The following is a 20,740-nucleotide window of genomic DNA, read 5'->3' on the forward strand; positions in this document are numbered from 1 at the left end:
CGAAGTTAGCTCCAAGAAACACAAATCAACAAGCTCGACAATTGGGCAAGAAGACATTGATGTGAAAGTGAACGCAGGAATGAAGCAAGACTTACATGAGATTATTAGGATCATTAAGCAACACAAATATTCAAGAGTAAATTTTGGTGGTGGTCTCAATTTCTTTTAACGTCTAATTTTAGTAATATTTTTACTACCTAGAAGCAAATACTCAGACTAGTTGAGACAAAACACCCATCCATGTTTGGAATAGAATGGCAACTCATATGTAAAAGCGTATAACCCACAAAAAGAAGCCTCACGCTCACATCAAGCTGAAGGTTATATTATTGACACTAAAGCAAAAAAGAGAACTCCAAAACTAAAGGAGGCAAGGTGCAATGCTCTCTACAAGTCGTCAACATAGAACTCAGAGAATCCCCCTTGCCTTTTTGGTGTTGGACTTTAGTGATTTTTTTCTTTTTCCAACACCTTGATAAGTGTGATTAGAACATACATACCTAGGAGTTCAAAAAAAAAATTACAAATAACATAGGACTTACAAAACTCACAATCATAACAATCTTTAACCCACAAATAAGTGGATTACACAAGTTATATCCAATTCAAATCAAGCAAATGAATGTAGAATTGGCCAAAATCAAAAGTAGTTGAAAAATAAGGCATGTGGGCACTTCATCGTGAGGAAAACTCAAGTTGAGGTTTTTTATACGAGAATACAAATCCCAAAAAGGAAAACTTATTACCCTCTACCCATAAATTATGAAGTTCTCATATCTAACCTACTACTTCCATAGTGATACCTAACCTATTGCACAAAGCATGTTGACTACTACACCATGCAAGTAAAGTTATGCGAGTAGAGGCATGCTATCAGAGGACTTCAAAAGAGAATGTATAAAACTATGTTCTTTACAAATAACATAGGACTTATAAAAACTCACAATCATAACAATCTTGAACCCACAAATAAGTGGATTACACGAGTTATATCCAATGCAAATCAAGCAAATGAATGTAGAATTGGCCAAAATCAAAAATAATTGAAAAATAAGGCATGTGGGCACTTGATCATGAGGAAAACTCTTGTCGAGGATTTTTATACGAGAAAACGAATCTCAAATAGAAAAACTTATCAACCTCTACCCATATATTATGAAGTTCTCATATCTGACCTACTATTTTGATAGTGATAGCTAACCTGTTGCACAAAGATAAAATTATGCGACTAGAGGCATGCTATCGAAGAACTTGAAAAGAGACGATATATAAAGCTATGTTCTTTACATGGAAGGAGGTCTAGAAAATATTCTTAACAGTCAGAAGCACATGTAGTAGACTAGAGATGCACACGTTGAAAAAACTAGATACTATAAAGTAAATTTAGAATCTTTGAGGACATTACCAAGAACTAGAATCTTTAGATTGAAACTAATATAAGGTGTAAAGCAAGGACATTGTAGTGTGTGAAATATCAACAAAAAGAAAAACTACAAAAATAGGTCAAGTAAATAAAGAGAGAAAAGTAAATACATGTTGGACAATAAACCCGCACGCTAGCGCATTTGATGCATTGTGACAAACCCTTAACAAAGGTGTTACACAAAGATAAAGCTAAGGCCCTAGTTTAGCTTGGCAATGAAACTTGACATTTGGCTCATGTGGAAGGCTAGCCTGTTTAAACCTATTTAAGCCACACAAAAGACCACTTTAAGCCTTTACAAAAAGCTCAACTATTATTTACAAACAGAATTTCGTTGCTAACTTACCACCTAAGAGGAAATATTTTTCTTGGACTAGCTCATTGCCAAGCTCAATGGATGATCATTCCTAATCATGCACAAGATGTGGTTCATGAATCACAAGTATGAGGTACCTCACATTTACAAATCCTCCTTGTGTAGCTAAAAATAATAATTTATTCATGTGATTACTTTTAATGCTTCTTTCAATTATGAACATACTTCTCAAAGTTCTTTATTTTATTAAGTCCACTATTACCTTCACCTCAATGAGTTCTCAATATTACGCATGCTAATGTGTGAGTGATTTGTTGTGAAAGCAAGTAGTGCAATGAGACTGTGTGACTGCTTGCAAGATAAGGCACGTGAAGCTCCCTATGGTGGTGTTAAGCTTGGAAACCTTAAAAGTCACAAGTCACAAGCAAGGCCATCAAAAAGACCCCCAAATGCGTTGGGGTGAGCCTTAAATGGCCTTTGTGTTACATCAAGACTTTTGCTCTCTTAACCTTGAGTAGCTTTTGTATTATGTCAAAAACTTAGCCAACTATAGCTAGTCTACCTTGCTTTGATCCTCTATCATAGAGTTGTTTACTAACCCCATGTTGCACGCATGTACTCTTCTACTCAAAGAATGTCCAAAATACACACAATTGAGACATTTATGTATTTGATCCATAATACTATTTAGAACTCGATCTAAAATTATCAACACCTAATTAGCTCAATCTAAGCATGATTGTTGTTTCCACTCAAGATGAAGAATATAAATTAAGAGAGCTTAAGAGAAATATACATGTGATAATATTAAATTGGTTTTCATAAGCCACCCAAGTAAAACATTGGCTAATAACCAAAAACTAGAACCTATGTGGTGCATCCATTAAAGCAATAAGTAATGTTTTGTGCGAGAGTTAAGAGACAAGAAACACAATTACACCTCAGTGCATAATGGCATGATAAAATAGAATAGAAATTTGTCTATGCAGCATATATTCATGGCATATACTCAACCATTATATAGATTAAGACTCACCTTTCTTTTGTCTTAACTTGGACATTTTCACAATTTGAAGCTTTTACCATATGACAAATCATACTTGATCTTGTCCAATGCTTACCATGTAATCAATCACTTCAAGCCCTTTACTATTACCTTTACTCATGCTGTTTTCATTTTCTACTCACATTGACCACCTCCCCCAAGATGAATTTTTCATGATTTAATAAGTGGGAGAAATGCCAAACCCAAGAAGCCCCCTTCTAAATTGGGAGATCTGGCCAAGTTGAATTATTCAACCATCAATCCCAAGGTCTGCTAAAAGTCCCTTTAATTAAACATTTAAAAGTAAGACCTCTATTTTTTAGGGGCACAATTTGCACATTACCCTTTCCCAAAAAGTTGCCATATGTCAAAGATCAACAGCACTTCCTTGTTTGACATCAAATCGCCTTAAGATCTACCACCTTTTAGATATGACACTAGCTGGCACTACCTTCAATTAAAGATCATCAACACTCCCTTCTTTACCATTACATAGCCTTGCAATTCATCAGCTTGTAAAACCCCTTGCTGAAAAACTACTGTCAGAGTGCCCTCCTTACGTCAAATGCATGACAATTTTATTGTTTTTCCAAGTATCATCATAAATAAGTGAGCAAGAGAACGTGAGAAGTAGGAACAGAACAGTAGTTTAATGAGTTCTTACCATTTTTCAAAAAAACATTCAATAAAAGCATTATTGGTAGCCTATTCTCTAATCTTCAACTCACAAGGAAAAAGTAAGATTTGTAGCCTCTTCTTCAATTGGAGGAAGTCAAATCATTATTCGTACCATGAAATTGATGTCAAAGTAATGCATGCTCTGGCTTTGAGAGCATATACAACTATATGCTTAAAAAACATCGCATGTTGAAGCTAGCCAGATACTGAACTAGTCCTAGACATTTGGTAACTAGTAACCTCTGACGATTAGAGCATAACATCTGGCCCCACTGCTATTATTTTCCTGATAATATAAGTGCAAGTGCAAATTGCTAGAAGCCAATAGAAGCTAGACCAGACAAGTTAACTAGAGTAAACTCCAAGCCCGTACAAGACTACTAGCTACTGAACAGGGCCAAATGTCAAGTTGGGATCTCAGAATCCAAACACAACATGTAAGCCATCATGGACAGAGAAATGGACAACACTTAAGGAATTTGAAAGAACATTGGGCTGTTGTCTTCCAATCAAAGTAATACATAAATGGTATGACATTGAGCACAAACATGCCCCAATACGTGCTGCAAGCGTTCATCAGCAGGGCAAACACCAATCCTTGAAGGACAATAACATCATGCTACTAATAATCCCCACCAAAAGGCATACATCATCCACCATGCTATATGCAACTAAGATTACAGAAGATATCCTAATAAAACCATAACATGGTTCCTGAACCTACGCTTTCTCTTAAACCTGGCCTGTTCAAATGCCAAATGCTTTCTTTAACATAACCTGAAGCTGTCAAAATGCCATAATTCACAGGAAACCCGAATGACTATTCTTGTAAGCTACATGCAACATGCTTCTATTTAAAGCCAAAAACTCCATAGGCTAATCTAACCATGCCATACAAATCTCAAGATTTCAGCTTTTAAGTTTGGTTCGATCAAAATTGCACTCATAGTGGCTATCCTGCAACATTTGCATTAAGGACTCGGCTGGGTCAGACCTCACATGGCGCTACTATTGCACACTATTTTCTTGTCTACTTGTAGATTGCAAACAAGTTAGTTATCACCCATTTTCATGTACTATGCAAGCATCATAGACAGCACATGATCCTTAATGACCACATTGACGACATCGAATACAGGCACCCGTATGGGATGGTAGAGAATTATTAAGAAAACAACTCTCGTAAAAAGCCCGAAAACAACCAACTCTCATAATTACCCCTAGAAAGAGAATAACCAACGCGGGTGCGGGTGCGGGTGCGGGTGCGGGTGCGGGTGCGGGTGCGGGTGCGGGTGCGGGTGCGGGTGCGGGTGCGGGTGCGGGTGCGGGTGCGGGTGCGGGTGCGGGTGCGGGTGCGGGTGCGGGTGCGGGTGCGGGTGCGGGTGCGGGTGCGGGTGCGGGTGCGGGTGCGGGTGCGGGTGCGGGTGCGGGTGCGGGTGCGGGTGCGGGTGCGGGTCATGACTATACTGAGCCATGACTGTACGTTGCACAACAATTGGATCCTCGATGATGACCAATCTACTCTGCATTTAATATATGTGCATGTCATAAATATGACTGTAGGTTGCACCATAACAGGATCCTGAATAACCCATCTACTATGCATCTAATATATGTGCATATACTATGTATGCATCATAGATATGACCACTGCATAAGATGTTTTAACTACCATTTCGCTGGCCCGTATGGGATGGTAGAGAAACAACAACAAAACTTCTCTACTACACACACACACACACATGCGCACACGCAGTATATGGGTCACTTTTCACCATTTAGTATGCATCTAACAGATAGATATGACTCTAGGTTGCACAACAATAGGATCCTCAATGATCCATGTACTATGCATCTAATAAACGTGTATATACTATTGCATAGAATGTTATAAAAACCATTCCGATGGCATCTAGCGTGGGATGGCAGAGAAACATTAAAACACTGACCAATTACCATAATAAAACCCTGGAGGGAGATGGGCAGGGAGGAAAGAGTAAAGGGGGGGAGGCGCAGGGTGGAGGGAGGGGGAGGCACAGGGGGAAGGGGAAGGGGAAGGGGAAGGGGAAGGGGAGGGGGAGGGGCAGGGGCAGGGGCAGGGGCGCAAAACACTGCAGGAGGGAGCCAACAGCTCCCTCCTGCAGGAGAAAATATGTCTTTGTATTGCATAGGTGGATCCACCCCGTGAGCTCACCCTTAGGGGAAGGATCCTTTGACAGAATAAGGAAATGAATAAACAAACCCTGTAAGCATAATCTGAGGCCTAACCTTGAAGGAGATCACGTGCCATTATATGGATGTCATGAGTGTGTCTTCTGTTTCATCATTCTGCACCCTAGGATCATCCATTCCCTTCACCAAAACCAGCGCCCTGCATCACAACACAAACAGAAAACAGAGTCTGCCGTACACAGAAGAGATCTGCAGATCAACACATCCAACACAAGATGGATACATGTAAATGCATAGTATAGAGAAAGAGAAGCAGAAGAAAGTGGCGATGACGAAAACAGGATCCGGCAATGCTCCTGTTACGGATCTGCAATTAGGGTTTGCAAGGCAGATCAGACACAGAGATCGAAAAGGGGCAGATTGTGGTGTACAAATATAGGCAGGAACATAGTCGGCAACGTAATAAAAGGGCGGCGACGCGCAAAAAAGTATAACCGCCCTTTTTTGGACGAGGCCGAACACCTTTGAATTCTCTTGTTGGTCAAATACAGGTTGGTTTCTCTCTTTCTTCCTTGCCCCCCCCTCTCTCTCTCTCTCTCTCTCTCTCTCTCATAAGCCATGATTTTTCCCTTATAAAGGCCATGATCCACCCCTAGTTCAAGTCCCACCGTTGGTCGTATATGGCCTCGTGTTGCATTCTACCGATGTTAATACCTCTCTCTCTCTCTCTCTCTCTCTCTCTCTCTCTCTCTTCATTAGAACTAAACCCTAGTCGTTCTCTCTCTCATAAGCTTGCAGTCTCAAGAGGACGATGTGAGGCAAGTGTTGAAGTACTTTAAGTCATAGAATATATTAAGGACATAGTGGTATATAACGAGAAGCCTGGGCGGAGAGCCTCATGCTTCATATGATGGAAGGTCAAGGAAGTAAATCTTGCTAGCCCAGGTGAAGAACCTAAGCTAGCAGGACCTCACCCCTAAGTAGGAGGAAGAATTGATAGCCTTTCTCAAATAAATTTAGGATGTGTTCATCTAAAATATAGTGACATGAAAAGAATTCATTCGGAAGTGGTAAAACACACCATCTCTCTCCCCATCATGGCGTGAAACCATCCAAATCGAGAGAGCTTATCACATGAATCCCAAGTACGAATAACACATTATTAAACAAGAGCTAGACAAGCTCATTGATGTAGGATTTATGTACAAGATCAAGGGGACCAAGTGGGTGTCTTGATTTCCAAAAAGAACGAAAAGCTTAGGTGTGTGACAACCTCCAAAAGGTTGATGCCATCACGGTTCACGCCTTGCCTTACACAAACCACATTGTTGAGAGCACATGTTAGAAAGAATTTCCAAAATAGAAGCTTACAGCTTCTTGGATAGCTTCTGATAGCTTCTAAGTCTACCACCAGTCGACCAATACAAGACAACATTTGTTATGGGATGAGAAACCCACAAGTATTGCATCATGCCATTTGGCTTGACTAATTCCCTTGCTTGCCTTCCAACATGATGTGTAAAACCTTCAAGGATCCCCTTTCGAAGATCTTGAAGATATTCAATAAAGAAACATGTGTGCATTTCAAGTGGAAAGATCATTTTGCTCATCTTAAGCTAGTCTTTGAGAGATGCAAAATCTATCGCATCACATTAAACCCACTCAAATGTCAATTTTGGGTTAAACATAGTGTCATCCTTGGACACATTATCTCTAAGAATGTCAAGATCTTTAAGACCCTTAGAGAAGGAATTATAATTTCTCAACACAAAAATTAGAGCATAACATATTATTGCATAAATTAAAGACATGAACTTTAATAAACCAAATTAAATAAACAAAAGAGAGATAGAAAATAGAGTAGAGGTCACTGTCGACACAAGATTAGGTTGAATCTCCCTTGGGTAGAGTGTGGCCCTTGCACCACTCTCCTATATTTATATGTATTAGAAAAGCGCTTACAAAGACAATTTCAAAAACAAAGCACAAGTAAGTGCTTTTAAGTTTATGAGTGTGCAAGCTCTACAAAAATATAGCAAGCATTAATATAAAGTCTTGGGCCTAACAAAAGTATAAAATACGATCTAGCATGTACAAAGGTATGAGACCTTAGCCTTACAAAAATATTGATGCCTAAATATGAAACCATAAGAGGGGTTCACATGTCTTCCAAAATAGCTCATTGTAATCCAACACTTGTTCCACACATAATTCTTTGCCTACATCCAAAATAATCAATACATATTACTGATTGAACAAATTATTCCTGATCATGTCATACCAACACATTAATCTTGGTAGACATTATACCAATGCCCCCATAGAGGTTATGACTAACATTTTCTCTTGCTCGAGTTACAATTGACCTCAATTGCATGGATGATATGAGTGAATGAGATTTTGGTAAGAATAAAAAAACTTTTATGGCATCCATTTAGTATCTTCAATAGGATAGTTCTTGAAAGTTGCAAGATACTTAAGATAAGTGTTACTCGATGTGTAGTGGTGGTCTCATGGTCAATATATAATAGACTCAGGCATAAGATGTTCTTCTTGTTTGATCTTAAAATTTCCATAAAGTTTAGGAGCTAATTTTAGCATATGTTACTTTATTGTACTTAATTTGTGCTTTTATTTTCTTTATGATTTTATTATTATTATTAAAAGCATATGAGGTGAAACTATATTTTCAATAGGTATAGGCATACCTAGATCGTGAGAAATACCTTCATGTGCAGAATTACCCTCTTGCTCAAGATAGAAGTCGTCATCCTCATGGTTGAGTTGTTGATAAAGTAAGCCTTGAAGAAAAACTTTTAAAATTGTTGCCTTAATTGTAACTCTTGATTTGCTAGAGATGTAGCACTTTAGAAGAAGTGTCAAAGAAGCCGAAAAAATGAAGGTCATTGATGATATATTGCCTTTGAAGTCTTTGATTTTGTTGGTAAAAATCAATCTTGGATTAAGCTTTTGAAATTGTTTTCTTGCTTGTCATTGTTGTTAGCCACATATGAGTTGAGATGGTCATGTGTAAGTTGAAAAACCTGCATGGCACTGGGAAGTAGTTTGACACAAGCTCATGCATAATCTTCGATACAATTTTCGTCACAACCCGCATGTTTTTCGTCAACGATTGTGTGGCCCTCATCCATGATTCCTTCAATGCATGGTCATCTCGTGATCTCCTTTTGCGAGGTTAGATTATTGTTCGCTATTTTAGGAGTGGCAATTAGCATGCTAATGCTAATGCTTGGAAGTGAGTAGTGACTAGTGATGGAGCTTTATACTTTAAAGCTTTAACCTAAAGCTTTTTGTTTTAAAGCTTAAATACCAAAGCTTTGATATGAAAGTTTTGAAACCAATTTGCTGCCAGCTCACGAGTTGACGGCCAGCAGGGCATGTGGCTGTACGCGCAGCAAAAGAGGTTAAAAAATAAAATTAAAATTAAAATAAAAATTTCAGGTGGTGGCGCAAGGACAGAAGCGAAATAAAGAAAATCTAGTGGAGGGCAGCGTAGCCCTTTTTTTTTAATAATTATATATTTTAAAGCTTTGTTTATTCCCTAGGATTTTAAGAAATCAAAAAGTGGTTTTGGAGAGTATGAAGAAATCAAAAGATGGTTTTACTCCTGTCTGTCGTATTTGAAAAAGGGAAAGTGGTTTTTTTTTTTGAGAAAGGTGACAAGGATTTGCAGCCCTTGATCTATTTTTTCATCCAATGGTTTAGAAAATTCCCATAAACCATCCAACCTTGGTCCAAAGTTTTTTATAGCTTTCTTTTCTTTATCCTTTCGATCTTTGCTCATGTTGTCCAAGCACATGTTCTCTTGTTGCAGCATTTTTCTTTGCTCATGTCCAAGCACATGTTCTCTTGTTGCAGCTTTTTGTAGGCCTTTCGCGTTCCCCTGATATTTTCTCCTTGATTTATTTGAAGCTTCAGTAATTCCAATAATTAAACCTTCGGCACCGAGTAAATTGTTTCTTGAATTTTCCTTTTGAGTGGTCCCCAAAGATTTGATACCATCGTAGGACCTTTAAGACCCTTGGAAAAGGAATTCTACTTTCTCAACACGAAAATATAATTGCACAAATTAAAGATATGAACTTTAATAAACCAAATTAAAAAAACAAGAGAGAGATAGAAAATAGAGTAAAGGTCACCGTCGACACAAGATTAGGTTGAATTTCCCCTAGGTAGAGTATGGCCCTTGTACCACATTCCCATATTTATTTGTATTTAGAAAAAAAGCTTGCTTTTCAAAAAGATAATTCCAAAAATAAAGCACAAGCAAGTGCTTTTGAGTTTATGAGTGTGCAAGCTCTACATAAATATAGTAAGCATTAATATAAAGTCTTGGGTCTACCAAAAATATAAAATACTATTTGGTATGTACAAAGGTATGAGGCCTTAGCCTTACAAAAATATTGATGCCTAAATATGAAACCATAAAAGGTGTTCACATGTCTTCCAAAATAGCTCATAGTGGTCCAGCACATGTTCCACCCGATTAACACATAATCCACCACTCATTCTTCACCTACATCCAAAATAATAATAATCAGTGCACATAGCTGCTCACTCCATTAATGATGTAGGCTTTTGGAGTGTATGAAGAAATCAAAAGGTGGTTTTACTCCTATAGGTAGTATTTGAAAAGCCAAAAGTGGTTTTTTGGAGAAAGGTGACAAGGATTTGTAGCCCTTAATCTAGTTCTTCATCCAATGGTTTAGAAAATTCCCATAAACCATCCAACCTTTGCATAAAGTTTTTTATAGCCTTATTCTCTTTCTTTGATGATGTCCTCAATTTGTCCAAGCACATGTTCTCTTGTTGCAACTTTTTGTAGGCCTTTCTTCTTCCCCCCTAATATTTTCTCCTTGATTTGTTTGAAGCTTCAATAATTCCAATAATTAAACCTTTTGGCCTTCTTTGCACCAAGTAAATTGTGTAAACCTTGATTCTTGATTTTTTCCAAAGCTCTGTTACCATTGTCAAGACCTTTAAGACCCTTGGAGAAGGAATTCTATTTTCTCAACATAAAAATTAAAGCATAGCATATAATTACACAAATTAAAGACATAAACTTTAATAAACCAAATTAAATAAACAAGAGAGAGATTAAAAATAGAGTAAAGGTCACGGTCAACACAAGATTAGGTTGAATCTCCCTTGGGTAGAGTGTGGCCCTTGTACCACTCTCCCATATATATATGTATTATAAAAAGTGCTTACTTTTCAAAGAGATAATTCCAAAAACAAAGCACAAGTAAGTGCTTTTGAGTTTATGAGCATGCAAGCTCTACAAAAATATAGCAAGCATTAATATAAAGTCTTGGGTCTACCAAAAGTATAAAATACAATTTGGTATGTAGAAAGGTATGATGCCTTAGACTTACAAAAATATTGATACCTAAATATGAAACCATAAAAGGTGTTCACATGTCTTTTAAAATATATCATAGTGGTCCAACACATGTTCCACCCGATTAACACATAATTCGCCACTCATTCTTCACCTACATTCAAAATAATAATAGTCAGTGCACATAGCTGCTCACTCCATCAATGCTGTAGGCTTTTTGAGAGTATGAAGAAATCAAAAGGTGGTTTTACTCTTGTAGGTGGTATTTAAAAAGTGGAAAGAGGTTTTTTGGAGAAAGGTGACTAGAATTTGTAGCCATTGATCTAGTTCTTCATCTAATGGTTTAGAAAATTCCCATAAACCATCCAACCTTTGCCCAAAGTTTTTTATAGCCTTCTTCTCTTTATCCTTTGGATCTTTGATGATGTCCTCTCTTTGTCCAAGCACATGTATCCTTGTTGTAACTTTTTGTATGCCTTTCTTTTCCCATGATATTTTTTCTTTGATTTGTTTGAAGTTTTAGTAATTCCAATAATTAAACCTTTGGCCTTCTTTGCACCAAGTTAATTACGTAAACCTTGATTCTTGAATTTTCCTTTTAAGTGGTCCCCAAAGATTTGATACCATTGTCAGGACCTTTAAGACCCTTGGAGAAGGAATTCTAATTTAAGAGCATAACATATAATTGCACAAATCAAATACACAAACTTTAATAAACCAAATTAAATAAATAAGAGAGAGATGGAAAATAGAGTAGAGGTCACCGTCGATACAAGATTAGGTTGAATCTCCCCTGGGTAGAGTGTGGCCCTTGTACCACTCTTCCATATTTATATGTATTAGAAAAAGCGTTTGTTTTTCAAAAAGATAATTCCAAAAATAAAGCACAAGTAAGTGCTTTTGAGTTAATGAGCGTGTAAGCTCTATAAAAATATAGTAAGAATTAATATAAAGTCTTGGGTCTACCAAAAGTATAAAATACTATTTGGTATGTACAAAGGTATGAGACCTTAGCCTTACAAAAATATTGATTATTTTATCTAATACATCCTTTTATAGCTCTCATAGAGCTCCAAAATCTTAAGACTCATGTATCCTTATGCCATCTATATGTCCATAAATGCTCACATTACATATGCCTCTATGAATGCTCACACTATATGTGCCATCCATGTGTCTATAAATGCTCACAGTACATGTGCCTCCATGTGCTACATTTTTTATCTTTGATGTTCACCTTGTACAAGTGACCATATAAATCAATCTTTGAGTTAGGACTCTTAGTCTTTCTTCCTTTATAATGCGGAGATAATGTGCATGCTCTCCCCCTTACTCTACACTTGTTGCACTCTCACACATTACTATTTCAACACTCCCCCTCAATGTGATGAGAGTCTATCACCTACCATGCTTCACTGGGATATACACTCCTAGTCCTATATTGGTCTTAGCTTGTCCTCTGGGCTACAATGTTACACATAGGAGGATGGGGATGGGGTTACAAATGGGGTGAGCAGCCATGCCTGATGTGCTCAAAATAGTTGCTTTGGGTTGCTTTTTTCTTTGGAACCCTCGCCTTTGTCTTCATCCTAGATCATGATATTTGCTTCTTTGGCATGTTTCTTGTATGCCAGCAACCCTTTGCCATGTGACCTATCTTCCCACAATAGTGGCAGGTCAACTTTGTCCTTGGTCCTTCTTTAGTTCTAGGTCATGGTCCTCTTTAGAAGAAAAAATTTTCCTTTGATTTAGCAAATCTACTTCTCTTCTTCAATAGTGTTGCTTCCACTCCTATAATGGTTAGATTTGGGAGGTTTTTGAGAGTAGCCACCAAGGGGCTGTACTCCCTAGTGTTATGCTTTTCAACAATATGTCTATGGCATCCTTTTTTTTTCTAATGCACTTAATTTTTTTAAGGTGTCCTAAAAGAGAGTCGTTATCTTTGATTTGTATTTATAAGCTTATTTTTAATTTTTATGTTTAGTCCCAAACGATTTCTCTAGCTCATCCCAAGCACCCTTAGATGTATCTTGTGATGATGCAATGTGATGGATAAATCCATCCCCTAATCCTAATGCAATGATGGGTGATCCCTTTTCATCCCAGCTTAACCAAACATTCCTTTCAATGCCTTCATTCTCCGAGAAATTCTCTCTCCCCCCACCACTGACAATTCCTCAAAGTGATTTCTTCATTAGCAACAAGAACTTGACCTTGACTTGCCAACTATGAAGCCCTCCTCTGGTAAACTTTTCAAACATTAATAAGGTTGCTATTATATGTAAGTAAGGTAAATAAGAAGGTCTTTTTGCACTCAAGGCTAGTGTCAAGTCTTGGTAGTACAAGTTGATTTCTCAAGAGAATGAGTGAAATTAACCCAATTTGAGGTGCCCCATGTGCATACCCTTTATTGAGGACCTTTTTACACTAGATAAATTTTAGCTCTTTTTTTCAAACTTATCATCAAAAGGAGTGATCATGATGGATTTTGATGTTATCACCATTATGTAATTTACGTAGAACGAGTCATCACCCAAATTGCACAAATGAGTCATCACCCTACCCTTTGCTCTGTGTTTCCTAAGAAATAGATGTGGGTTGTTAAGTGTTGCCACATGGGAATGCTGCCAAGATGCTCGAAAATGCAAAATGTGTTATAATTATCATTAGAGTCCCTATGTGTTGCAAGGCTTGTTATTGCAGTTGCTACAAGTTGCTTCCTGTATGCTACTTGCCTCTGGATAGTTGAGCCCAAAGCATAGAGATGCACTTGCAATGTCATATCTAGTTGCACTTAAGGAGGATTATAGGCTATGTTTTGAGAGCTTCGTCATAATATATTGACCTGCCACCACCACCAGCACCGCTGAGCTACACAGATTTTGGCTTGGTAGAAAATACTTGTGCTTTCTTACAATAGTTGATTTTATGCATGCCATGAGGTTAAAATGTAGAGCCGAGTTTCTAATTTCCAATGTTTGGTTGCAATCGGAGTTATTATCTCTTAAAATCTTTAACTTTGTCTTATCTCTACTATGAAAGCTTCAAAGGATGCTAGCTATTGGAATATCTATAGTTTGTGCCATGTTGTAGCCAATAAGTTATAGAGAGAATGTGGATTCAAGATTGGGTTCCTATAAATAGTAGGAATGCTCTCTCTCTCTCTCTCTCTCTCTCTCTCTCTCTCTCTCTCTCTCTCTCTCTCTCTCTCGTTTGACAAGATTTAGTCCCTAATTAAACATGAAGATTGAGAGAAGAACATCTGAGAGAATATAAGAACCTAGGGATGCTTATAGTAAGTAATTAGATCCATTATTAAGAGAGATAATTAAATAGATGAAGAGATAAGCAACAAAATTCAAAAAAAAATCACACAATGGGCAATCTAATTACGTTAGATTGTCTATTTGGATCACCCTAATTACATTAGAGATGATCTAAATAGACAATCTAATTACACAATAGACAATCTATTTAGATCATCTCTAATTACATTAGAGATGATCTAAATAGACAATCTAATCACAAAATAGACAATCTAATTACATTAGAGTTGATCCAAATACATATTTTAATAGCTCTTATGGAGCTCCTAAATCTCAAGACTTATGCATCCTTGTGCCATCCATGTGTCCACCAAATGCTCACACTACATGTGCTTTCCATGTGCTACCTTTTGACCTTTAACTTTCACCTTTTACAAGTGACCGTATAAATCAACCTTTGAGTTAGGACCCTTAGTCTTTCTTGTCCCCAATTAACCACAGAGGGACGAATGGACAAACCATAACATCCCTCCTGCCTGCTGGGATAGTAACAACTTTCTCAGTTGCGTCATATTAACTTGCCTGTGTTTGAAAATAAGATTGGATGAGGTCAGGATAGACATGGAAAATTTGCTCGGGCATCCATCAAGCATTCTCTCTGGGATGATTTTTAAAGGTCAAAGGTATCTATTATACATTGTACATATACGAGTGGTAGTGGTCTCATGGTTGATAATAACTTTAGGTTGAAACTCTTCTACTTGGTCAACAAAAGAATAAACACTTCCTCATACATAGGATGTGTAGGAAGTAGTCCCTCACAAGGTCTCAAAATACTAATATAGGAAGAATTGTGAATTCTACAATGAGAAGGAAGTGAAAGCCGATATGCTAGGTCATTGTTACAGGACTATGGTACATGGAGATTAAATTATTCCACAAATTAAATAATAAAAGAAATTAGACCATAACATCATGTAGCATTAATCAAAATCACGAAAGATCAAGAACACAAGACTAGGTGCAATCTCCCCCCCTAATGTGAGAGGCTTCTTCTCCTGTGGGTATTTGTGATATATTCCAAAAGTAGGCCTTAAGCAAAAAATAGAGTACACGTTCATATTTGGACTTTGCCATTAAATTAGCCTTTGTCCTCAAGCCTTCTAAGGTTTGCACAATTTTCTAATACAATAATTTAACTTGTGCACATATGCACATTACAAAATAAATCAACTAGTGCTTGCACGCACACTGTACAATAAATTGATGCGTGCGCACACACACACATCACAATGATGTCAAAATAATATCAAACGCCATTATACGACCATAAAATATCGTGAATATAATAATGAGATATGTCCACACGCCACCACGGTTCAATCCACCATCCGTGCGACACCTAGATCGGTACCCTCGCACTGTGCAACACCTAAGTCGGTACCCTTGCACACCTTATCATCTAAACTCATAAACATAAATCACGTTAGTAACAATCAATTAACATCGCATCAATCAATCCTAACGCATTCATGAGAAATAGGCATCATCATAAAAAATATAAATCAAATGCCAAAATGTCACCAAATACACGTGGGAGTCCACCCACACATGGAAATCCATCCATTATTAACTAGTAAAAATACTTGGGCATCCCTATCAAATAATAAATGAACATGACTATCATCCATCAAATAACATGGATCATAACAGTCATTGATTTTCTCCATCATTTGATAGTCTATTGATGATGATACCCTCTTGCTTGAGATGTTTGTCATCGGTTGTGAGTGTAGATAAGAACTTGTTCTTCTTTTTTATTGGACAGTCTTTAGCATAATGTCCTTTTCGAGACGACATCTATAACATGTAAAAAAATAGCTTTCTTGGACTTTTTGTTCTTAATGGAGCTATAAGTGTCTATTTTCTTGATTTTGTTAACTTTTTTTATTGCTCCTACTTAGTCGTTTCAAAAGCTTCTTCTAAAATTCCTCTTGAAGTTCCTGTTCTTTATATAAGAACTCACAAGCAAAGAGAGTCAATATGTTCTTGTATTGTGGGGCATTGTGGTAAATCTGCCATATCTAAAACTTAAGAAATAACAAATATTTTTGATGAGAAGAATGGTAGAGAATACATATCTCATTGTTGTAGTGTGGTTGAAATTATCTCGCAAAAATAATTTAACACTCTAAGAACATGTGAATCTATATACTTTCTATGCATACAAAGTATAAACTTTTTAAATCAAATATTGAAGAAAAAGAGAAAGATAACAACTAAGGTTAGAATTTAGAGTTATTACTGTAAGAGTACTGGAAACAATAATTCAAGTGAAACTCGATATCATAAAGTAAAATATAAACTAATTATTGATATCAAGATAGGAGAAACTTACCTCGAGTTAATGAGTTATTTGTTATTAAAAAAATGAAATTTAAAATGTATAAAAACTATAACAAGTTCAATAATAATTTTACAATCCTCTAATAATACGGATGTGATTAGGTATAATTACTTTCTCGGGTGGTAACTTAGATTTAAGGTAATGAAGACGAGTAAAAAACTCCTCATCAGATACTGTTGGATCGTCCTCTATGCTATATCCCCAAATGATATTTACGGGTTCCATGATTTGCAAAAGCGGATGTTCGGAGCGAAAACTTTGGTGTTGTCGATGGGTATCATGACGAAACATTCTTCATGGTCATGTGTCTAAATCTTTAACCATTTATCGTCTTGTTGATTATTGAAGATCTGTAGTAATTCCTGAAATAGAGTGCCATTCCTTTCATTCGGATAAATAGGCTAGTCGGCTACACTCTGACATGAATCATAGGAGTTCCAAAGGTGGATAAGGGTCATGTGGAAATGTCCAAATCATAATGCTTTGAATTTTGGATTTGCTACAAAAAATATATTTTTGATTTAAAACCTTGAAGAGATGTTCTTTGTACTTGCCAAAGCTCTAATACCTTTGAAACATGGATCAATTTCCAAGTACAAGCTTAAAATAAATTCTCTCAATAAAAATTTAATTGAATAAATAAAAAATTAAAACAAACATAAAAAGATAAACGTAAAACATTTGAAAAATATACTTATCCACACAAAAGATAAGTATTGGGTGCAATCTATCCCCCTCCCAAAAAAAGTGTCGCCATACTCCCACTTCTTGGGTATTTATGTTTTTATTAACAAAAATAGCCCACATGCCAAAAATAGTAACACGCTCTTGCATAGGCTTGCTCTTTATACAAAAAATAGGAGTTGCTTTTACCAAAGCTTAAATAAATCCTTCCTATCCAAATCACCAAGGAAAAATACACATAAAACCCCAAGGGCTAGTTCATGTGTAAACAAATTAATGGGTTCACGCCCATGTATTATAAAAGTGGGCTGCTAACAAAATACAAAAATATATTGTAGTAAATACCACGGCCAAAATACCAAAATCATTGGCTATCCCGCCAATGCCAAAATACTAAAAGGAAAACCTTCCTAGTAATTGCTCATACCAAATCACTGCTATCATATCCCAACCATATCGGCTTGCGAGCACAAAACTCGTCGATCTCACCAACCTATAAGTTGTCCATTCAAACACGTTACACATTAGAAACACATGCTAAAATTACATAATAGCACATAAGAATTAAATCTAATACTTAGTTTCAACCATCCCTAAATTCATATGTCCTACACATGGAATATTCGGAATCACCTAAGTGTCATGCTACGAATATAGTGATAATTAGACATCCCTAATCAACCACAGAGGGACGGGCGGACAAAGCGTAATAGCTTCATCATTTGCTATTAGATGCGTGTTGTTAGCCTAGCCATGGGAGCACAATATGGACTTCCTTATAATGTTTGCTAGTCAAAACAACACTAAACACAACTACACAACCACTAAAAGAGAGAGGTTAGCCATGGTATATCCTATGAAGAAGTACATGCATTATCTCCTAGCTACCCAATTTGTGGTCTTTGTTAATCATCAAGCATTGTTGTATTTGGTGAATAAGCCTATTAAATCTCTTAATTGGGATTTAATTTCTCATGTGCATATCGATGCTTCATCATTTTCTATTGGATGCATGGCCCAGCTAGGGAAGCACAACAGGAATTCCCTATGACCTTTGCTAGCCATCAATCTAATGATGCTATAAATGCAACTACATAACCACTAATAGAGAGGGGTTAGCCATAGTATATGTTATGAAGAAGTACATGCATTATCTCCTAGGTACCAAATTGTGTTCTTTGTTAAACACCATCAAGCATTGCTGTATTTGGTGAATAAGCCTTACACCACGGGTTGCATCACCCGTTGGTTTCTCATTCTTTTGGAGTTTGGTTTTACTATTATCATGAAAAAGTGGTATGTGTATGATGCCCATATCGACCACATTTCAAGAATTTCAAAATGGGGAACCCCCTCTAGGAGGAGTGGAAGACGCTCCACCATTCCACATTAATCACATACTAGAGTAGAATGAATACATTGCCCATTGACTGTCCCATCAAGAAGGATAGAGCTAGACACTTCATTTGGAAGGACACCCCATCAATTGATAGTGGGAATGCTTTACAAGAAGGCTCAAGATGACATCATGAGAAAATTTATTCATGGAATAAATTTTTCACCACGTTCTTAATGAGCAAGCCCATTTTAACATAGGTGGAGGACACTTTGCCATGGGGCATGACTGCTCATAAGGTTTTCCAAGCTAGACTTTGGTGGCCTACACTCTTCAAAGATAATACACTTGAGTTTGTTTAAATAGTGCAATATAAGCCAAAGGTTTTCCATAGTCTAGGAGAAGGACCAAATGTCCCTAGCCTCTGTAATTTAGGAACAACCATTTAAAAATGGGGTTTAGACTTTTTGGGTCCCAATAGGCATAGTCTAGGAGAAGGACTGAATGCCCCTAACCCTCGTAAATTAGGAACAACCATTTGAAAAGTGGCGTTTAGACTTTTTAGGTCCCATAAGCCTAGCTGTTAAGGGAAACCATGCGCATTTTATCATAGTCACCACACATGCTTTCACAAAAAGCTACATAGAAATCTAACACAAGATCTACTGCTACATTCTCCTCTATGAGAATGTGATTACCTATTTCAGCTGCCCACTAGAAATAGTGAACGACCATGGTACACATTTTATAAATGATGAAGTGGAATTTTTGCTAAAAGAGTTCCTTTGTGGTGCATAAAAAGTCAACACCTTACTACCCACAAGAAAATGGCCAAGCCAAAATCACAAATAAAAAGCACAAACAAGATGACGTACACTATTCTAACCAAGATAGTAGAAGCATCGAGGAGTGGGCCTCATAGCATATAAAGTAGCTATCAACAACAACACACCTTTTCAGGTTATATTTGGCCTTAACACAATCATGCTAATGGAACACTTAGTTTCAAGCCTCTAAATTGGGGCTTGACATAAGCTCAAGGGAAACCCTCTCATAGAGAGATTACTTACCTTAAAGTAACTTAGTGAGCAAAGATTTCAATATGCTTAAGGATTAATCGTTGAAAAACTGTGACACTTAAGGATAAGTACATGGAGGTAGGTAACATGGTGCTTATGTACAATGTCAAGAACACCAAAATGGAACTTAGCTACAATGGCCAAGGTACCTATTGGGTCATATAAAGTGCTCATCAAGCTACATTAAAGATAGAGAACCAGGATGAGATTGAGATGGAAGGATACTTCAATGGTAACAAGAGCTGAAGCACTACTATGGACCTCTTGCCCAAGAAATGCTCTTCCAAATTCATAAGAAAAAAGAGGAGAAATGAGAGGCTGACAACAAAAAATAGAGGGCACGTCTTGAGGTGGGACGCCCCAACAAAACAAGATACAAAGAAGACCCCTAAGTGTACAGATCTCTGTACATGCAATTGATCTCCATGATGTAGCCAACAGAAACACCTATGGAACTTTCTCACCTTAAGATGGAGTTCTCCCAAGAAGACCATCTAGCAGCATGGCTAGTCATAATGTTTTATCTTAGGAGATGTGGACCTCACACCATTTATAGAGTGACCCTTATCACAATGGTTAATAATTCCCAATCCATGACCATCAGTTATTTTGAATCAAAGGTTCTTATTGGATTTAAACCTGCGTCATACATATAGGTACGATGAGAGAGAGCATCATCATTCTCTCAGAAAGGGATGGATTATAGCCACAAATTACATTGTTAGTTGGCACGAGTGCAAAGGACCATGAAACTTGAGCTCCCTTATGAAATAGTTACCATATCTTTGGTAAGTGTGGTTATCCCCAACATAACAACATCCCAAGCCTCATCGTTTGACTATACAACATCATTAACCTATAACACACAATAATCCCCTCGCCTTGATGCATCAACCAACCCTTCTAACCTTATGGAAGAGCCAAAACCTCACTAATAGAAACGAATACCACCCCCTAACCATCAACTTCAAC

At 37.1% G+C, this 20,740-nt stretch overlaps 1 long non-coding RNA gene across 1 annotated transcript; it reads right to left on the reverse strand.

Annotated features, from left to right (window-relative positions):
* Window positions 1-936: 936 nt before the first annotated feature.
* Window positions 937-6,210, reverse strand: LOC147609533 (uncharacterized). Its single transcript, XR_015264236.1, has 2 exons — window positions 2,339-6,210; window positions 937-2,214 (listed from the first exon to the last, which is right to left on the reverse strand). It is a non-coding gene; the product is annotated as an uncharacterized LOC147609533 (long non-coding RNA).
* Window positions 6,211-20,740: the final 14,530 nt, after the last annotated feature.

This window comes from Cibotium barometz, chromosome 51, assembly GCF_041138505.1.
Source record: "Cibotium barometz isolate CiBa-2024 chromosome 51, ASM4113850v1, whole genome shotgun sequence".
Classification (NCBI taxonomy): Eukaryota; Viridiplantae; Streptophyta; class Polypodiopsida; order Cyatheales; family Cibotiaceae; genus Cibotium; species Cibotium barometz.